Here is a 21696-nt window from a genome sequence, read left to right on the forward strand (position 1 = left end):
AGCAAACCACTATGGCACATGTATACCTATGTAACAAGCCTGTATATACTGTCCATGTATCCAGGAACTTAAAGTAAAAAATACATATATATATATTTTTTTTTAAATAAATAAAGTCTGTTTTATCTAATACCCCTGTTCCTTTCAGTGTTCTGTCTGCATAATAGAACTTTCTCTAAACTTTTTAACTTTATTAGTATTTTAGATTCAGGGTTACATGTGAAGGTTTATTACATAGGTAAACTCAGGTCGTGGAGTTTGATGTACAGATTATTTCATCACCCAGGTCTTAAACTCAATACCCAATAGTTATTTTTTTCTACTCTTCTCTCTCCTTCTTCACACACATGTTTCTTTACGGTAGAATGATTTATATTCCTCTGGGTATATACCCAGTATTGAGATTGCTGGGTCAAATGGTATTTCTGATTTTAGCTCTTTGAAGAATTACCACACTTCTTTCAACAATGATCGAACTAATTTACACTCCTATTAACAGTGTATAATCCTTCCCTTTGCTCCTCAACCTTGACAATGTCTGTTAATTTTTTACTTTTTCATAATAGCTATTCTGGCTGGTATGAGTTGGTATCTTCTTGTGATTCTGATTTGTATTTCTCTAATGATCAGTTATGTTGAGGGGTTTTTTTATATGATTGTTGGCCGCATGTATGTCTTCTTTTGAGAAGTCTCTGTTCATGTCCTTTGCCCACTTTTTAATGGGGTCATTTGTTTTTCTCTTGTAAATTTGTTTAAGTTCCTTACAGATGTTGGATACTACACCTATGACAGATGCGTAAGTTTACAAATGTTTTCTCCCATTCTGTAGGTTGTCTGTTTGCTCTATTGATAGTTTCTTTTGCTCTGCAGAAGCTCTTAAGTTTAATTGGATCTCATTTGTCATTTTTTCCTTCTGTTGCAATTACTTTTGACATTTTCATCATGAAATCTTTGTCTGTTCCTGTGTTCAGGTTTGTATTGCCTAGTTGTCTTCCAGAGTTTTTATAGTTTGGGGTTTTAAATTTAAGTTTTTAATCCAGGTTGAGTTGACTTTTCTATATGGCGTAAGAAAGGGCTCCAACTTCAATCTTCTGCATATGGCTAGCCAGTTATCTCAGAACCATTTATTGAATAGGGAGTCTTTTTCCCACTGCTTGTTTTTGTCAGCTTTGTCAAAGATCAGAGAGTCATAAAAGTGCAACCTTATTTCTGGGCTCTCTATTCTCTTACAATAGTCCATATGCCTGTTTTTGTACCAGTACCATGATGTTTTGGTTACTGTAGCTATAGTATATTTTAAAGTTGAGTAATGTAATGCCTCCAGCTTTGTTTGTTTTGCTTAGGATTGCCTTGAAGATTTGGGCTCTTATTTCGTTCCATATAAATTTTTAAATAATTTTTAAAACTCTGTCATTGATAGTTTGATAGGAATAGCACTGAATCTGTACATTGCTTTCAGCAGTATGGCCATTTTATTTTATTTTTTAATTTTATTGCATTTTAGGTTTTGGGGTACATGTGAAGAACATACAAGATTGTTGCATAGGCACACACGTGGCAGTGTGATCTGCTGGCTTTCTCCCCATCACCCACATCTAGCACTTCTCCCCATGCTATCTCTCCCCAACACCCCTCCCACCGCTGTCCCTCCCGTTTCCCCCCAACAGACCCCAGTGTGTAGTGCTCCCCTCCCTGTGTCCATGTGTTCTCATTGTTCAACATCCACCTATGAGTGAGAACATGTGGTGTTTGATTTTCTGTTCTTGTGTCAGTTTGCTGAGAATGATGGTTTCCAGGTTCATCCATGTCCCTACAAAGGACATGAACTCATCATTTTTGATGGCTGCATAATATTCCATGGTGTATATGTGCTACAGTTTCCCTGTCCAGACTATCATCAACGGGCATTTGGGTTGGTTCCAGGTCTTTGCTATTGTAAACAGTGCTGCAATGAACATTTGTGTGCACGTGTCCTTATATTTGAACGATTTATAATCCTTTGGATATATACCCAGTAATGGGATTGCTGGGTCAAATGGAATTTCTATTTCTAGGTCCTTGAGGAATCGCCACACTGTCTTCCACAATGGTTGAACTAATTTACACTCCCACCAACAGTGTAAAAGTGTTCCTATTTCTCCACATCCTCTCCAGCATCTGTTGTCTCCAGATTTTTTAATGATCGCCATTCTAACCGGCGTGAGATGGTATCTCAGTGTAGTTTTGATTTGCATTTCTCTGATGACCAGTGATGATGAGCATTTTTTCATATGTTTGTTGGCCTCACGTATGTCTTCTTTTGAGAAGTGTCTGTTCATATCCTTTGCCCACTTTTGAATGGGCTTGTTAGTTTTTTTCTTGTAAATCTGCTTTAGTTCTTTGTAAATTTTGGATATCAGCCCTTTGTCAGATGGGTAAACTGCAAAAATTTTTTCCCATTCTGTTGGTTGCCGATTCACTCTAATGACTGTTTCTTTTGCCGTGCAGAAGCTGTGGAGTTTGATTAGGTCCCATTTGTCTATTTTGGCTTTTGTTGTCAATGCTTTTGGTGTTTTGGTCATGAAGTCCTTGCCTACGCCTATGTCCTGAATGGTTTTGCCTAGATTTTCTTCTAGGGTTTTTATGGTGTTAGGTTATGTTTAAGTCTTTAATCCATCTGGAGCTAATTTTAGTGTAAGGTGTCAGGAAGGGGTCCAGTTTCTGCTTCTGCACATGGCTAGCCAGTTTTCCCAACACCATTTATTAAACAGGGAATCCTTTCCCCATTGCTTGTTTTTGTCTGGTTTGTCAAAGATCAGATGGTTGTAGATATGTTGTGTTGCCTCCGAGACCTCTGTTCTATTCCACTGGTCTATATCTCTGTTTTGGTACCAGTACCATGCTGTTTTGATTACTGTAGCCTTGTAGTATAGTTTGAAGTTTAGTAGTGTGATGCCTCCCGCTTTGTTCTTTTTGCTTAGAATTGACTTGGCTATGCAGGCTCTCTTTTAGTTCCATATGAAGTTTAAGGTGTTTTTTTCCAGTTCTGTGAAGAAGGTCATTGGTAGCTTGATGGGGATAGTGTTGAATCTGTAAATTACTTTGGGCAGTACGGCTATTTTCACGATATTGATTCTTCCTAACCAAGAACATGGGATGTTTTTCCACCTGTTTGTGTCCTCTCTTATTTCGTTGAGCAGTGTCTTGTAGTTCTCCTTGAAGAGGTCCTTTACATTCCTTGTTAGTTGTATTCCTAGGTATTTTATTCTCTTTGTAGCAATTGTGAATGGCAGTTCATTCTTGATTTAACTCTTTAAGTCTGTTATTGGTGTATAGGAATGCTTGTGATTTTTGCACATTGATTTTGTATCCTGAGACTTTGCTGAAGTTGCTTATCATTTTCAGGAAATTTTGGGCTGAGACGATGGGGTCTTCTCAATATACAATTATGTCATCTGCAAATAGAGACAATTTGACTTCCTCCTTTCCTATCTGAATACCCTTTATTTCTTTTTCTTGCCTGATTGCTCTGGCTAGACCTTCCAATACTATATTGAATTGGAGTGGTGAGAGAGGGCATCCTTGTCTAATGCCAGATTTCAAAGGGAATGCTTCCAGTTTTTGCCCATTCAGTATGATAGTGGCTGTTGGTTTGTCATAAATAGCTTTTATTATTTTGAGATATGTTCTGTCAATACCTAGCTTATTGAGGGTTTTTAGCATAAAGGACTGTTGAATTTTATCAAAGGCATTCTTGGGCAGTATGGCCATTTTAATGATACTGACTCTTCTTATCCATGAGCATGGGATGTTTTTCCATTTGTTTGTGTCTTCTCTGATTTCTTTGAGCAGTGTTTTGTAGTTCTCATTGTAGAGATCTTTCACTTCCCTGGTTAGCTGTATTCCTAGGCATTTTATTCTTTTTGTGGCAATTGTGATTGTGATTGTGTTCCTGATTTGGCTCTCAGTGTGGCTGTTTTGGTGTACAGAAACGCTACTTGAATTTTGTACATTGATTTTTGTATCCTGAAACTTTGCTGAAGTTGTTTATCAGTTGAAGAAACTTTTAGGTCAAGACTATGGGGATTTCTAGATATAGAATCATGTCATGTGAAAATGGGGATGGTTTAACTTCCTCTCAACCTATTTGGATGCCTCTTTCTCTTGTCTGATGGCTCCGTTTCGCTAATCCTTTACTTTGTGCCTATAGATATCATTATATGTGAGATGGGTCTCTTGAAGATGGCAGACAAATGGGCTTTTTTTTTTTTAATACAACTTGACACTCTGTGCCTTCTAAGTGGGTCAGTTAGACCATTTACATTCTAGGTTTATATTTATATGTGAAGTTTTGATGCTATCATGAAGCTGTTGGTTGCTTTGCAGTTTCTATTGTGGTTGCTGTATATGGTCTATGTGCTATGTACTTAGGTGTGTTTTAGTGGTAGGAGGTACTGTTCTTTCATTTCTATGTTTAGAAACTCTTAAAGATCTCCTGCAATTCCCTTGGTGTTTGATTGTCTGAAAAATATTTTATTTCTCTGTCACTTATGAAGCTTAATTTGGCAGGATTTGAAACTCCTGGTTAGAATTTCTTTTCTTTAAAAATGCTTAAAATAGGCCTCCAGTCTCTCTTGGCTTATAAGGTTTCTGCTAAGAAGTTTGCTGTAAGCCTAATAGGGCTCCCTTTGTACATAATGTGACCTTTTTCTCTAGCTGCCTTTAAGACTTTTTCTTAGTTTTAATCTTGGACAGTCTGGTGACTATATACCTTAATGATGTTCATTGTATATAGTATCTTACAGGAGTTCCCTAGATTTCTTGTATCTGGATGTCTCCCTCTAGCAAGATTAGGGAAATTTTCTTGAATTATTTTATTAAATATGTTTACTGGGCTTCTTAATTTCTCTTCGTTTCTCTCAGAAATGCCAGCACTTGAAGGTTTGGTCACTTTACATAATCCCGTATTTCTCAAAGGCTTTACTCATTTTTTAAAATTCTTTTTTTCTTTATTGTTTTTCTGACTGCATTAGTTCAAAAGATCAGTTTTCAAGCTCTGAAATTATTTTTTCTGCTTATTTCAGTTTCTTGATAAAGCTTTCTATTGTATTTTGGAATCCTTTAAGTGAGATTTTCAATTCCAGAAGCTCTGATTGAGTTCTTTTTAAGATGTTTATCTCTTCCTTCATTTCCTGGATTGTTTTAGAAGTTTCTTTGTGTGGATTTTCAAACTTTTCTTTGATCTTGTTGAGCTTCCTTTCAATCCATGCTTGAAATCTTTACCTGTCATTTCCGAGTTTCCATTTTGGTTATGAACCATTCCTGCAGAGTAGTACAATTCTTTGTTAGTGTCACTACATTCAGATTTTTCATGGTGCCTGAATTCTTGATCTGGTACCTTCTCATCTGGAGATGCTGGCAGTAATTTTTGTAATTATGTTTTGTGCACAGGATTTCTGCACAAGAAGGGTGGGAGACCCAATATGCTAATCCATGTGAGTGGGTGCTCCAAGTGCCAGGAGATTGCCTATGTGTAAAGCAGAGAGGGCCCTACTGCACCACAATCTATGTCCATGAAGGGTGGAATGGCTCAGGCTGCTGGTCCAGGCAACTGGGTGTCTGAATGCTTTATTTTCTGCCTGTGGGTAGAGTAGAGGGCCCCACTGTACCCAAATCTCAGGAGAGCAGGCTGGAACTCCCAGTAATGACACACACAGATGCATTCCAGATTTCCAAGTTGGCTCTGACTATAAGTCTCATCATCCAGGAGAAACTGTAGCTGTAGAAATTCTCCTCCCACCACAGGCTTGTGATGGAGGACAGCGCAATTCCAGCACCTACTGCTAAGGCATCTTCCACAGTTCTGGCTGTGGAGGCCCCTACCATGCTCCAGAGTAGGAATTTCAATCTCTGGCCCAAGACCTAAATAATTCTGCATTCACACTGCTGGTTGCCAAAGAATGGCTTCATATCTTCAAGTCTTTTTGAATTAGATTTTAAAAGATCAAGCAAAAATGTAAAAACCAAAAGAATTAAGGTTCCCTCTGCCTTTCATTACTGACTAGTATTACAGTATGAGAAAGGCAAACCATTCAAATGGAATATTTTATAAGTAAGCCAAACAAACTAATATATAGGAAAATATCATTGTACACTCAAAAGAGCATTGATATTATTACTGGGTTATCATTTCCACAAATTACTGATAACACTAATGTATAGGGAGTTGTTGATATAATAATTTTATGCAGGAAATCTAGACCTGAAGATTATTTCAAGAGTTCTCTTAGGGTAAAAAGTTTAAGAAAGGCTGCTTTAAGTTTTTTCTCACCCTTCCTCTGCCCCACCATGCACAACTTCTAAAACAGGGTAGAAATTTATTTTAAAAAATAAGAAAATAAACCAGCTACTAAAGGTGTTTTAAATGACTTGAGAACTTTTTTCTTGATGCTTTGCTGAACTAACCAACATTGTTTCTTCTTAACTATACTGAAGCTTAGTCTGAGACACAAGCTACTAACTCAAATACAGAGAAGATAGGAAATATGAATGGTTAATGGTTAAAATGCATAGTTCCCCAGTGAAAGGGACCAAAATACCCTCAGGAGAAGCATCTCTGAATAAAATTGAAGTCTAAACTTGGAAAAATAAATTTGGAGGAAAGCCATGACAGATTTAGAGCCAGGCAAATTAAACTTAGTGAATTTCAAATTAATTTCACAGATGGTATCCAATTCTGGTGTTGCTGGCAGGGTTCCAGGTTATACTGGAAACATAAAGAAAAAGCAAAAATCTTACTTCAGTTTTCTCTGGATTTGTGAGATGCCTGATCTTTACAATTGTGTGTTTATAAGTATGTTTGTGTATGTTTGTACATATGAGTATATGTGTTTTGTGTGTATGTAGTCAATATCATATAAAGATTAACAAAACGAAAAAGTATCCCAGCCTATAAATCTTGAAAGAAATAAATTCTCAGACACTTGTCAAGGGAAATATCAACTAAATATTTATTGGGTCTAGTTTTAAGAACTGCCAGAAACATCTTTTTATAACATTGAAAATAAAAATAATCTTTACTTATGTGACAGGATTATATATTACTAATGTGTATATTACAGCCAAATATACACTTGATTCTTGATTCTATACTTCTTCTTGTGTAAATAGAAAAAAGGCACAGAAGCCTGAAAAAATATACATAATATTAAACATTTAATATCCAATTTATATATATGTATATGTACATTTTATTCCAGAGAATTACAGAATATTATTTTACTGATAGTTATACACATTGAACATTATTCACCTTTTGAATTATTCTTGTCTGCTGAGACACTCTGCTCTTTTTAGCTATTAGCAAACAGATTCATGGCAGTTTTGGGACTTCTTAGTCCCCCAACTTTCTAAGTTTAGAGAGTTCCATCCCATATCAATACAAACATATAAAAATACACCCACATCAGATGTTAAATATAACTTCTCTAAAATTTTTTCCAAATGTTTTTTAAATGTTTACACATTTGAGTTTTTTAAAGTTAAGTGATTTATTTTGCACTTGCGGATTACATTTATATTTAAGTAGAGTTGGATTGAATTACACTTAACATATTATATTCTTTAGACATTTAATTATACTTTTGTTCATTTTTATTTTTCCAGGGTGTTGTTTTTCTTATTTTGAAGCCAATAATTTTTCTTTCAGATTTAAACAAAGCCATTGACAAGCTCATAGACTAGTCTAGACACTAAGCCTATAGTACCAAATGGATAAAAGTGTGTTTAGTTACCACTAGCAATGCTGTACTTGCTATAAAACCAAGTTTTTTACTGTGGCCTATAATGTCCTACATGAATTTTTCTATGCCTTTTTCTATGGCCCGAGCGCATGCACTGGTCTTGCTTTCATTCTGTGCATATGAGCAGTCTTTTTGTTCTAAGCATCTTTCATTGCTTGAGAAGAGAAAGTAGCAGTAGTAGTTTGAGAGAATATCAGGGAAGAGGGAATAACTTTTAGCGTTTTCAATTTGATTTGTATAAGAAAAAAAACCTGGGCATGCTTGCAGGCAGACAAGAAGTAGTTGAGAGAAAAACATCCAGCAAAAGAACAAATGGCCTGGCCTTCATCTTTTTTATAATTGAACTACTATCCTAGCTTAGTACCTGGATAGCACATAGTGGTGATAGAGAAATTCTAGGCAGACAGCAATGTGTCCCTAGCAAAACCCCCAGCTTCCAGCAGAAAAGCCCGAAACCTGCAGTCCAAAGTGAGAACTTCCATCCCTGTGTGCCTGCTCTCTCCCAACTGGTTCTTTCTGAATAATGTCTTTTTACCAATTGAATGTTGCCTCTTCCAAAACTACCTATGACCCACCTTGCACCCATCCTGTACCTATAAAGACCCCAGATTCAGCTGGTAGAGGAAAGAAGGCTGGACAGCAGGGAAAGGTTGACTTTAACTTTGACTTCAGAGATGGTAGCTGGATGAGGCAACTTAACTTCAAAAGAAAGAAGCAGAGAGGCAGTTTGACTTCAGGGGAGTACAACCTGCTTTTCCCGTCCCCTTTCCAACGTCCCCTCTTGGCTGACAGCCACTTTTATCACTCAATAAAATTCCCCACATTTACCATTCTTCAATTTGTCTGCATGACCTCATTCCTCTTGGAAAGCAGATAAGAATTTGGGATGTACCAAATGCAGGTACCCAAAAAGGCTGTCAAACTGGCCCTTTGCCCTCACTGGTAGAGGGCAACCACCCCACGCAATGAGGCAAAGGTCCTACTGAGCTGATATTACACTGCTGTCCAAGAACGGTGGAGCTAAGAGGGCACTGTAACACACTCTTTGAGGCATTGGGGTCACAGGTTCCCCAGCTTGGATGTTGCAATGGGGTCTGCACAAAGTTTGCCTCTGCCACCACTGAAGTGGCTAGCCAGTTACTGCACTCTCCTGCCTATATGCTCCCTCCCAGGAGGGGTGGAGCCTAGAGGACCTGCGTGAACTCCTACTGGGCTCCTGGCCGATTCCTGAACTCACTGGCTCCAGTTCCCACACTCGATCACTTGCAAGCTCCCTACCACAAGGTGTTAAGTGGAATGGGCTAAGTAAATCGGGCACCCCGTCACAAGTCCTGTGAAGGGGTCAAGAAAATATCCTGCATCAGTAGGTCTAAAACCAATCTTTTTTGAAGGATAGTGTCAAGCAATAGATGCCTTATTATAAAAGAGTATGTTTTTCTATTGCTGAGAAAGAATCTTCTTCAAAAGCTCTCTCATGTAGTTGTAGACAGGATTCAGTTTCTCATAGGATATTGGACTAGAAGGTCTTACTTCCTCACTGCCTCTTTGCCAGGGGCCTCCCTCAGTTCCTTGCAACATGGACCTCTTCATAGGGTGACTCACAACATGGCGGCTATCTTCCTTCAAAGCAGGTGAGAGAGCAAAAGAGGCTGAGTACCCAATACAAAAGCCAAAGTCTTCTTTTATAACCAAAGCTTGTAAGTGGTAGCCCATTATTTCTGCTGTATTCTATTCACCGGAGTTTCTCATCTGTTATGCAGAGGAGTTTAAATTCCATCTTATACTTGGAGAGAAATTAGTGAAGGGATGAAACTCGTATCTCAGAAAAAATAATCCTGATAGCAGAGTGCAGAATAACTGAAAACAAAAAGAAAGAAGTAGGCCACTCAGGAGCATGCTGTGACAGCATAGACAAAGATATACTACACTAAACTGGTGGTCATGGGTATGGAGAAGTGGAGACACATAGGACAGATATGGTCAGGGGTTGAAAGAGAGGAAGACATAACGAATGAGTTCAAGGCTCCTGGCTTGCATGACTAAGCAGATGTTGATGACGTGAATCATAGATGGATGAATGAAAGAGAATGAATTTCTTTCTGGATATGTTGTTTTGAGAACCCTACAAGACATCATACATACAGTATGGATAGGCTTTACTTCATAGACAGGAAGAGGGGGAGGAAATATAGAACAACCATCACTTGGATGGACACAGCAGGAATGAATTTTGTTTTACAAATATTTGTTGAATGTTTGTTACATTCTTAGCACTATCTTAAATATGCTATAATAATGCCTTTTACCAAAGTACTAACATATAGATTATACTTCAAAGAAAATAAAGAACTTCTAAATTGTCATTAAATTCAGATGTACTCTTTTAAATAAACTACTATAAGAATAAATTCTAGACTTCCAAAATCAACACAGAAATCAAGATGAACATGAAGAAGAAAGGATATGATTAAAACACACACCAAGAAACTATATTCAACCATATTTGAATCACGTATACTGTTTCATTTCTCAGAGTTTGCCTTTTATTGCTATTTATTTTCTCTTGATTCAATTAGGAATGTAGCCTGGAATTTGGAAGCAATTCTACATGTTATGTAACTGAGTCTCATAGAAACCATTAATAAAATGTAGGAAAGGACAATACTCAATGAATCTCTTATGTATTAACTTGATTACTAGAATTAAGTCAGCTAGTCCCATTCCGTAGTGTTTAGCACATAATGCTCATGTAGCTTAGGACAGTTTGCAATTCAGAGCTTAGTTAATTAAACTTTGTAGTTACTTGTTAAAATTGTAACTGCACCATGCCATGACTGGGGGTCTTTTAAAAATTAAATTGTTATTTACCCAAGTGGTGCTGAGTTTTTAGTGGGTATTTGTGTGTGCATGCACACAATTACACACATTTTAACCACACAATATTTAAGACATTTTTCCTCATTAATGTGTTCATGAAAGAAAAGATATGTGCTGCAGCTGCTTAGTTTTGGTGGCAGGTCTGTGTGTTCTGGCCTCTCCTGTTTGCCTTCTTGCACACTCTTTAAAAGCAGGACTACAAGGCCTTTCCTTCCCTTCTCAAGGTCCAAAGCATCACACATTTTACAGAAAATTATGCATATGCCATTGATTTCAATGCTGTCTGTCCATGTTAACCTCACAGTTTGAACCAAAGATGTTAAATTCCTAAAAAACTCCTTCTTGATACATTAATATTCTCACCTGATTTCTGTGTCCAAGCAGTCATCAACACAAAACTATGACAGTTCTAATGATGACAGTAACTGGGGAAATGGGCAAGTGAAAAGTCTTTTTATAATTGTCCTCAACATGTACAGAACTCCTCTTCCTAGAGAGTGAAAGGGTTATGTTTTCAACAATATGGAAATTAACACCTCCAAAACCAAAAAACTTCTTCAATTTTGTGGAGTAGAATAAACATTAGATGTGGTAGAATTTGAATTAAAGTAGTTCCCTCAGTTTTATATTCCGTCCAGAATAGATACAAAAATGTATACCTTTCCTTATATTTAGACCTGAAAAAAAATACTATAATAGATTTAAATTACATTTATTCAACTTGCTTTGCCTTTAATTCCATTTCAGTTGGCTTTTTATAGAAATGTGCTTGCAAGTGAATTTTGATTTCTTAAGCTTTTCTATTAATTCTTGAAATGCCCCAGTGTATATTTTTATTTTTTTACGTGCAACCTGATAGAAACTCTATAGAACTCGAAAGACTTGGGAAAAATTGTAAGAACATTAATGAACAAATTTCTCAACATTGGAAAGAATTGTGTTTAATATGCTGTTGACTTAAATAAATGAAGAGTGATTGAATAAATAAATGAATGATTGGGCTGCATAAATGAAACATGGCCCTGTACTTGAAACAAGAGAATAAGGCAAGGGAGAAAAGGTAGGCACTGGAATTACACAGATCTACTCACTCTGGCATGGCCCTGGGCACATGGGGGGGCAAGGTGAAATGAAGTGGTTTCAGTGTTGAGATATGCCAGTGTAGAGAATCCAACCTGACAATCCAAGTAAGATCAAAGCTCCTTGGAATAAACTCCAAGATATGATAAGCAAAAGTAAGACAAGGCTACAGTGTCAAAGCACAAGAAGGAAAGAGATAAGAGATCTCAGAAGCAGTACGTATGAACGGGAAGCAAAGACAAGGCTCATAGGTTTCACTTTGAGTGAGCTAGAGCATGCAAACTCAGAAAAACCAACACAATAAATGTTTTGTTATTGTTGTTGTTTTAAGACAGCATCTCACGCTGTTGCTCAGGCTGGAGTCTAATGGCTGATATCAACTCACTGCAACCTGCACCTCCCAAATTCATGCAATTCTGGTACCTCAGCCTTCCAAGTAGCTGGGACTACAAGTCATGTGCCACCACACCTGACTAATTTTTGTTGTAGTAGAGAAAGGTTTTCACCATGTTGCTCAGGCTGGTCTTGAACTCCTGGCCTCAAGAGATCCATCTGCCTCAGCCTCCCAAAGTGTTGGGATTACAGGCCACAATCAATATTTTCAATGTGAGACCAAAAAAAAGGACAAGAACAGTATGTTGCTATTCATGTCATTGTGAATACCTTCAAGAGATATGAAAGAAACTATATACAATGTCAATTTCCCAATCATGTTGCTTTTGACTTCTGTCTGGTTCGCATTTTTATTATAGCATTGACTTCAATATCAGGATGACTTTGAAGCATTCACTCAATTAGAAAAGTGATTCTCAACTTGTAGAGGATCATACAAGTGTAATCCAAAACTTACTTGGTGTACCTCCAAGCTGGTGGCCCCAAAACAATTCCCTTTCTGAGGACTATAGAGATTTTTAGCTAGAAGCAGATTCCCAACTGCCAGAAAGGCCTTATTGTCGACTTGTTCCTTCTTACCTTTCCAGCTTTCTCCCTAAGTGGTCTCATAAGAGCAAGACAGTTCTAGCCTTTCCCTAAGTCCCTCAGCCATGAAAAAATCCCAGAGTCAGATGAGAAATGTTTACTATCTGTAGGTTCCTGGGAAAAGTTACCAAATTTCTCTAAACCTCAGCTTACTCGTCTGTATGGAAGAAGAATAAAGCTGGGAATGGTGACTCACACCTGTAATCCCTGCACTTTGGGACACTGAGGTGCCAGAGTCCCTTCAGCCCAGGAGTTTGAGACCAGCCTGGGCAACATCTGGGCAACAGAGAGAGATCTCATCTCTACCAAAAAAAGAAAATTAGCCTGTGATTGTAGTGTGTGCCTGTGGTCCTAGACATTCTGGAGGCTGAGGCAGGAAGCTTACTTAGCCTCAGAAAGTCAAGGTGCAGTAAGCCCTTATCGCACCACTGCACTCTGCCAAAGGAGGGGGGTTGGGGGAGGAGGAGGAGGAGGAGAAAGAAGAGGGGGAGGGGAAAGGGAAGGGGAAGTAGAGGGGAAGAAGGGGAAGGGAAGAAGAAGGAAAAGGAGAAGGGAAGGAGGAGGAAGAGGACTACCTACATAAGGTCATTGATAGAATAAAAATGACTGCAAACAGTTTTGAAGTGTTTTTGCACAATGACTGCCATCTGGTAAATACTTCACAAATTGTCATTACTGTTATTACGTTTTAAAAAATCATTTCACTATAGTAAACAGCTGCTAAAAACTCAAGTCAAGAGAGTAGATAAGAGATGCATTCCTACCAGTGAGAAGGTAAAACTTAAATCTCAGTCAGAAAACAGATTGACTCAAAAAACAACCAAGATTCTATGTAGAAACTTAAGGAAGCAGCATAACATCCAAACTGAGATAAGTTGGTCCAGGAATAATATTAATAGTATGTGTTTCAAGGATAAACTAGAGAAAGTGAGGCAATGTTAGCCAGTGAATTTTTTACTTGTACAATTCTCAGTCAACTAGTTTCATCTCCCATTTAGTTGGTTCATGGGTGACAGGCACAAAAAAAAACTATAAAAATTTTGATTCTAAAATATTTGAACTTTTGCCTCATTGGGTTGGAAGAGATCTTCTCTTAAAGCATGACTCTCGAATATCAGCTTTTCTTTCCACCAATGATCTCAAGGTTTAAGAAAAATGGAAAAAACATGTTCATACCTCAAAGGATCAGTGACTCTTAAATTAGCTTACCGGAGCTTTATTATTTAAATTAGCTTACCTCAGTTGTTGAGTTTTTAACTTTTGTAATGGGTTCCATGCAGTTTATTCCATGCAATTCCAATTTATTTTCATGAACTGCTTTCTAACATCAGCATCTTTGGTGTTTGGGTATCTCATTTACCATTGAAGAAGTTCTGTATGAGTGTAATAGTTTTCAGGAAACCGAAAGTTATCCCTAAAAATGTGAAAAAGTTTATTTTAATTACATTTGATTTACATATTTTTCTACCATAATGGAAGATATTAAAAATAATTTAACCTTTTGGATAACCCAAGCACCATTTGAGATTTCATTACTAGAAGTAATAAGATATATAGCTCTGACTCAGAAAATCTGGAATTAAGATCTGGTTCTGCCATCTGTGTCCATGTAACTTTGGACAAGTAACTTAACTATTTTGCCATACCAATATTTTCATCTGCAAAAATGGCAGCAACAATACATAACTCATATTATGTTGTCATGGTTGGGTGAAATAGTATGAAAGATATAAAAGACTACCATTATTATTTCCTATTACTATAGGCTTAATGGGTAATATGCTTTTTGTTGATTTTTTCTCAGAAAGATATTCCATTTGAAATATTATATTTACCAATGGAGATGTGATATGGTTTGGCTGTGTCCCCACCCAAATCTCATCTTGAATTGTAGATCCCAAAGTTCTCACATGTTGTAGGAGGGACCCAGTGGGAAATAACTGAACCATGGGGGTGGATCTTTCCCCTGCTGTTCTCATGGTAGTGAATAAATCTCATGAGATCTGGTGGTTTTATAAAGGGGAGTTCCCCTACACAAGCTCTCTTGCCTGCCACCATGTAGATGTGACTTTGCTGCTCATTCACCTTCCACTATGATTGTGAGGCCTCCCCAGCCAGGTGGAACTGTGAGTCCATTAAACCTCTTCCTTTATAAATTACCCAGTCTTGGGGATGTCTTTATTAGCAGTATGAGAACAGACTAATACAAGATGGTAAGTTCTTTAATGACCATGCAATACAACACGGTGAGTTAAGCACAGAATTAGGAAATGGAAAAACATGTTGTGGTGTCAGTTCTCTGAATAGCTAGTTGTTAACTTGGACTCAGTTTTCTCAACCTGAAAAAAGAAAAAGCTGAGCAAGCTAATCACTCCCAGCTTTGAATTTTCCCAGTAAAATCAACAATATTTATTATGCCTTTATGTTCTATGTCAAAATGTCAAAAGCAGTTTTACTTTTTTTAGACATGGTCTCACTTTCTCACCCAGGCTGGGGCAGAATGGAATGAACATGGCTCATTGAACCCTCAAACTCCCAGGCTCAAGCAACCCTGCTGCCCCAGCCTCCCGAGTAGCTGGGACTACAGGTGTAAGCCACCATACCCAGATAATTTTTTCTATTTTTTTGTAGACATGGAGTTTCGCCATGTTGCCCAGGCTGGTCTTGAACACCTGAGCTCAGAGCTCAAGTAATTCATCCATCCTGGCTTCCCAAAGTGCTGGGATTACAGTGTGAGCCACCACACCTGGCCTCAGTCTTACAATTTTTAATCTTCCTTTTGCAAACTAAAAGTTTTGGTAATTGGCAGGAAAATTCCACAAGGACCTCTCTCTCTGCCAGTGTATTCAGTTGTCCCTCCTAGTACTGTGAATTACTGTTGGTCCCCTTACCTCCTGTCCCTGCTCACTGTTTTTATCTAGTAATTCTCTACCCTCTCTTCTGCATCATCATTTCCGCATCTCCACTGGATAAATCTCAAGAGCATACAAACATGTTGTGATTTCTCCCATCTTGTTAAAATAAAAAACTCTCTTGACCCTCCATCGCCTCCAGCTACTCCCTATTTCTGTCACACTTTTAGACAAAAAATTTTTAAGTTTTTAATATAGAGAGAATATAGAGCAGTCTCTATATTCATTCTTTGCAGTACCTCTTTTCCAATTTTCTCCAAAATTTCTTTCAGCTAGTGTTTTGGCCACTCCACCCTCATAAAACTTTTTAAACATGACCATAACCTTCAATGACTTCCACATTGTTGTTCCTCACCTTATTTGACCCTGTTAGCAGCATTTAACACATTGATTGCTGGCTTCCTTGAAACATTTCTTTAATTTGGGTTCTAGGACACTGTGCTCTTCCCTCCACCTCTTAGACCTCACTGACCATACCTTCTCAGTCTGTTGTTCTTGTTATTCCTCAGCTCATAAATCTTATGATTTTACAGCACTCTGGGGATTCATGGTAATCTTAACCATACACATGGTATTAAATATCATCTATTCTTTTTTTTTTTTTTTTTTTTTGAAATGCAGTTTTACTCTTGTTGCCCAGGCTGGAGTGCAACGGCAAGATCTTGGCTCACCACAAACTCTGTCTCCTGGGTTCAAGCGATTCTCCTGCCTCGGCCTCCTGAGTAGTTGGGATTACAGGCATGCACCTCCATGCCCTGCCAATTTTTGTATTTTTAGTAGAGACAGGATTTCTCCATGTTGGTCAGGTTGTTCCCAAGCTCTTGACCTCAGGTGATCTGCCTGCCTCAGCCTCCCAAAATGCCGGGATTACAGGTGTGAGCCACTGCACCCAGCCATATCATCTATATTCTGAAAACTCCCACAGTTACAACTCTAGCCTGGACCTCACCCATAAACTCTGGATTCTTGTATCCAGTTGCCAACTTGAGCCCTTTATTGGGTGACTGATATATGTGTCACACCTCACATGTAAAAACTATGTTCTTATTCTTTTATCCCTGGCATATTCCTTCCATAGGCTTCCCTCTCAGTCAATGACAACTACATTTTTCCTGTTGCTCAGACCACAACTTTGGGTTCACTCCTGACTTCTCTTTTTCTCTCATATTCCACTCAGCAAATCCTTTATGCTCTCCCTTCAAAATATATCCAGGGTGTGACCACTTCTCACCTCTTCCTTTGTCACTCCCATGGTCCAACCCTTCAAGATCTCTCCTTTGAACGACTTCCATAGCCTCAACTACCTTTTCCCTCTGATCTTAGTCTCTTAGAGTCTATTCTATTCAGAGCAATCCTGCTGAAATAGATCATTTATCTTTTCTGTGAAAACCAACCCTCCACCCTGATGTCTTACTCAAAATACATGCTCTCCCTGATGTAGTAACCTCACGCTGCCTGCCCCTCCCGCCCCCTTCCTTGTGGTGTGCTAGCCGCACTGGCCTGTTTGCTGAGTCTTGAACATGGCAGGTGGCTCCCTGCTCAAGGCCTCCCTATTCAGGGTCTCTATACTTGCTGTTCCTTCAAGCAATTGATCACATAAGACAGATAATAAGCCGTTAATGACTTTCAAGCTGTCTGAAATGTTTTTCACTCAAATACTCCAAAGCATAATATATCTTCTTTTAAGTCTTTGCTTAAAGATTATGTACCATGTAAGGTCTTCTCTGATACCTTATTTAAAACAGCACTGTCTATTCCCTTTCTCTATTTTTCTCCATTGTCCTTCTCACGACTGACATAGGATATATTTTGCTTTCTTGTTAAATTATTGTATTTATTTAATGTTTATTGTCTTTCTCTCGCACCATATGGGGGGCAGTTTTTCTTTATTTTCTTCACTTCTTTAGCTCCAAGGCCTGGAACAGTGCCTGGCACATATTAGATGTCAAATAAACATTTGCTAAAAGAACACTGAGTAAGAAAGAAAAATAAACTAGCTATTTCAGGAATAATTGAGTTCACAGACACAAACAACTCATATTCTGTTCATAACAATATTCTTAATAATATTCTTAATATTTTCTAAGACAGATAAAGAATTCATGGACCAAAAAAACCATATTTTTAACTTTGAAAAGATCGTCTTCTTAAGAATATATAAAATGTCTCTAAATTTAGTATATTTATTCATTAGTCTTCATCTCTTTTGTGAAACAGTAAGTAAAAAAATCTAAGTGAAAGCAAACCATTGAACATAGGAGACAGAGAACAAGCTGTTAATGAGTTTCAAGTTGTTACAATGTATGTGTTAACACATACATTGTATGTATATGTGTATATTAGCATAATTGAAGGTGCTAATAGATCTCTTAAGTTCTATGTGATTTTGAAGAGGCACAGCTATTTCAATGATTCACTTGCTCTCACTAAACACTTTCCCAAGGACTCAATTCATTTCAAAGAGCTATTATTGAAGGCTTATGTAGCCAGTACCTGGAGTGTACTTTTAGATGAAAGAGGAGAACTACCTAGGGAAACCAGACTGGGCTTCCTTTTGCAATGCAAATAAAATTCTTCAGTCCCCAATTTTTGTGCATTATAGAAATACATTACATATATAGTTACTCCTTAGGGAGGGATCAACAGCCCCTTATGTTAACAAAAGTAAATGATTGTACTCATAATAATATGGAGACACACTAGGGTAGAACTGGAGTCTGAGAGGTCGAGTGATCAAGGGAAAAGGAATAGGGCTCTGGTCACACACACACACACACACACACACACACACGTGTGTCCCAAACTTCACTACTTTTAAACTATGTGACATTGAACAATGTGTTTAACCTTTCCAAGCCCCATTCCCTAACATAAGAAATACAGTTGAGAAAAATCTTTAAATTTAGAAATGTAATGTATGAAAAGCACCAACTACAACGCCTGCACATAGTTGATGTTCAATAATGATAGAGATCATAAACAAGCAGGAAAAACAAGCAGGAAGATTAACATTTATTGGCAACTCACCTAAGACTCATAATATCTATTCTGTGATACTTAGGAAAAGTTTGACACTTTCTTCTCCAATCACATTCCCAAATTCCTCACTTTTGTTTGCTTCCTCTATGTCCTTGCATTTGTTTTGGCACCATATATTCATAGAGAAGCAGAAAGAAAGATGATGACCTGCTCTCTCAACTCTGGCTCTGGCCCTAAGAGACTACAAGGAAGGATAAAACAGGATACAGGGTGAAATTTTAGTTCCTGTATGATGGTGTAACTCACAGAACCATCTTTCCACCCAAACGAACTACAGATTCTGGGGGAAAAAAAAATCAAACCTAAAAATTTTGACAAGTAAACAAAAGCAGGCAGATTACGGAGGTAATTGGAACCTTGAAGCAGCAGCAAGAATGGGGGTGAGTTTTGTATTTCTCTATGGTTTTGACTCAAATTTGGGTTATGGTTGCAGAATCTCACTGCAGTACAGGAAGCTAAAACTACGTGGGAAGCCCCATTATCTTTCTGGCTGCAGGAACCAAGGAAAGAGGCTAGGACAACAGCTACCATGGGAAAATGAGGAGGGAATCTGAGAAGGTAGAGAAGCAGATGAATAGATCATCTAGTTCTATGCACAAGAAACAAAAATAGTTCAGGTTGACCCCTTAACCATGCACGTGTGAGACAGATAACAAGTTAGTGGGTATTTGAAAAGGAAAACATTAGCAAAATTTCTCAGAGGAATATAAAATAACCCAAAGTCGATATAACAAAACACTGAGAATATCCAGATGGAATCCAAAATAACTCAAAATACAAAGAATGAGAAAAATACAGCACATTCTCAATGACTTAAAGTTCCACATCAAAAAGCTATATTTAAAATTTAAAACTGATTTCAGACAAAGGACTTGAAACCAGAATATTTAAAGGATTCTTACAATTTGCCTATTTAAAACTGGGCAAAAGATTTGACAGACATTTCACAAAATAAAAGATATACACATGAATAATAAGTGCATTAAAGTGTTTATCACCATTTGTCACCAAGAAGAAAAATGAAAACAATCAGAAACCATTAAACATCATTTATTTATTTGTTTAATTTTTTAACATTTTTTGAGACTGCAATTTCAAACTCCTGGGCTCAAGTGATCCTTCTGCCTCAACCTCCCAAGTAGCTGGGACCACAGGTACAAACCACTACACCCGGGTAATTTTAACCCTTTGTAGAGAAAGAGGGATCTCACAATATTGCTCAGGTTAGTCCTGGCCTCAAGCGATCTACCTCAGCCTCCCAAATTGCTGGAATTATAGACATGAGCCACTGCATCCAGGCTGAACATCTTTTAGAATTGCAAAAAATGTTTTTTTAAAATGGGCAATATCAGGTGTTGAGCATGTTGTGTCCTTATAAACTGCTTGTGGGAATGTAAAAGCATACAATCACTTTAGAAAACACTTTAACAGACTTTTGGAAAGTTAAACGTATGCCATCCATAACCCAGTCATCTCACCTCTAGAATCTACCTACTAGAAATGAAAACATATGTCCACATAAAGACTTGCACACAAAAATTCATAGCAGCTTCATTTGCAATGATCTCAAACTGGAAATAACTCAAATGTTCATCGGCAGTGAATAAAGAAAATATGGTATAACCATATAATGGAATAGTATTCAGCCACCAAACGGTACTTCCCTACTAATATAAGCATCAATGTGGAGTTACTCTGGAAATTATTATATCTAATAAAAGAATCCATTATGTTTTTAAAATGAGTACTTACTGTATATTTCCATTTTTATAGAAGTTTAGAAAATCTAAGTTTACCTATAATCCACCAGCAGTTGCCTGAGGTAGAAATGCAATGAAAGATGAAGTGCAAATGATACATAGAAACTTTTGGAGATGATAGAAATATTTGGTATCTTAGTTGTGATAATAGATTTTTAGTGTAAATATATGTCAAAACTTATCAAATTGTTCACTTTAAATATATGTAGTTTTATTGTATATGAATTTTACCTTAGCAAGAAATACAACGTTAAGATAATAAACGCTACTTGATTTTTAAAAAGAAGATATGGTACCTACTTTCAAAGATTTTTATAATCTGGATGTGGAGTGAGATTAAACAATAATTTAAAAAAATTAAAGGGTCTGGTTTGGTGGCTATGCCAATACTCCCAGCACTTTGGGAGGCCAACGTGGTAGAATTGCTTGAGGCCATGAAATTCAGGGCCTGTCTGCGCAACATAATGAGAACCCTCTGTCTCTACAAAAATAAAAAACAATAATGTTAGGCATTTTGGAGAAGCAAGGGGTACATGGAAAGAGTCACTATATCTGCTTTCATTCATGTAAAAATTAACTTTGAATACACAACACAATTAAGAAATAACAGTAGTGGCTGGGCGTGGTGGGTCACGTCTACAATCCCAGCACTTTGGGAGGCCAAGGCAGGTGGATCACGAGGTCAAGAGATCGAGACCATCTTGGTCACATGGTGAAACCCCATCTCTACTAAAAATACAAAAATTACCTGGGCATGGTCCCAGCTACTCAGGAGGCTGAGGCAGGAGAATTGCTTGAACCCAGGAGGCCAAGGTTGCAGTGAGCTGAGATTGTGCCACTGCACTCCAGCCTGGATAACAAGAGCAAAACTCCGTCTCAAAAAAAAAAAAAAAAAAAAAAAAAAAGAAAGAACAGTATAACAGTAGTATAATAAATACCTTGTAATGGTTAAACTATAAATGCAATTAAAAGACCAAAGAAGGCAACACTGAGACAGAGAAATAAGTAAAGGGTCTTGAGTCTGGGCTTGAGAAAGGTAGAGGGAAATGAGCCAAAGTGGGGAAAATCATTCATTCATTCAATGAATATTAATAATCTACCATGCCAAGGCACTGAGCAAAATGCTAAGAACACAGTGGTGAACAAAAATGCACTAATCCTTGCCCCCACATGTTGCTCCCAGCCTACTAGAAGCAGTTATCGAATAAATAGATACACAAATAAAAATACAATTGCCAAAGTTTACTAGTGCTGTGAAGGAACAGTACA

The sequence above is a fragment of the Sapajus apella genome, unplaced genomic scaffold (genome assembly GCF_009761245.1).
Source record: "Sapajus apella isolate SASKATOON/1434 unplaced genomic scaffold, GSC_monkey_1.0 scaffold3, whole genome shotgun sequence".
NCBI classification, from domain to species: domain Eukaryota; kingdom Metazoa; phylum Chordata; class Mammalia; order Primates; family Cebidae; genus Sapajus; species Sapajus apella.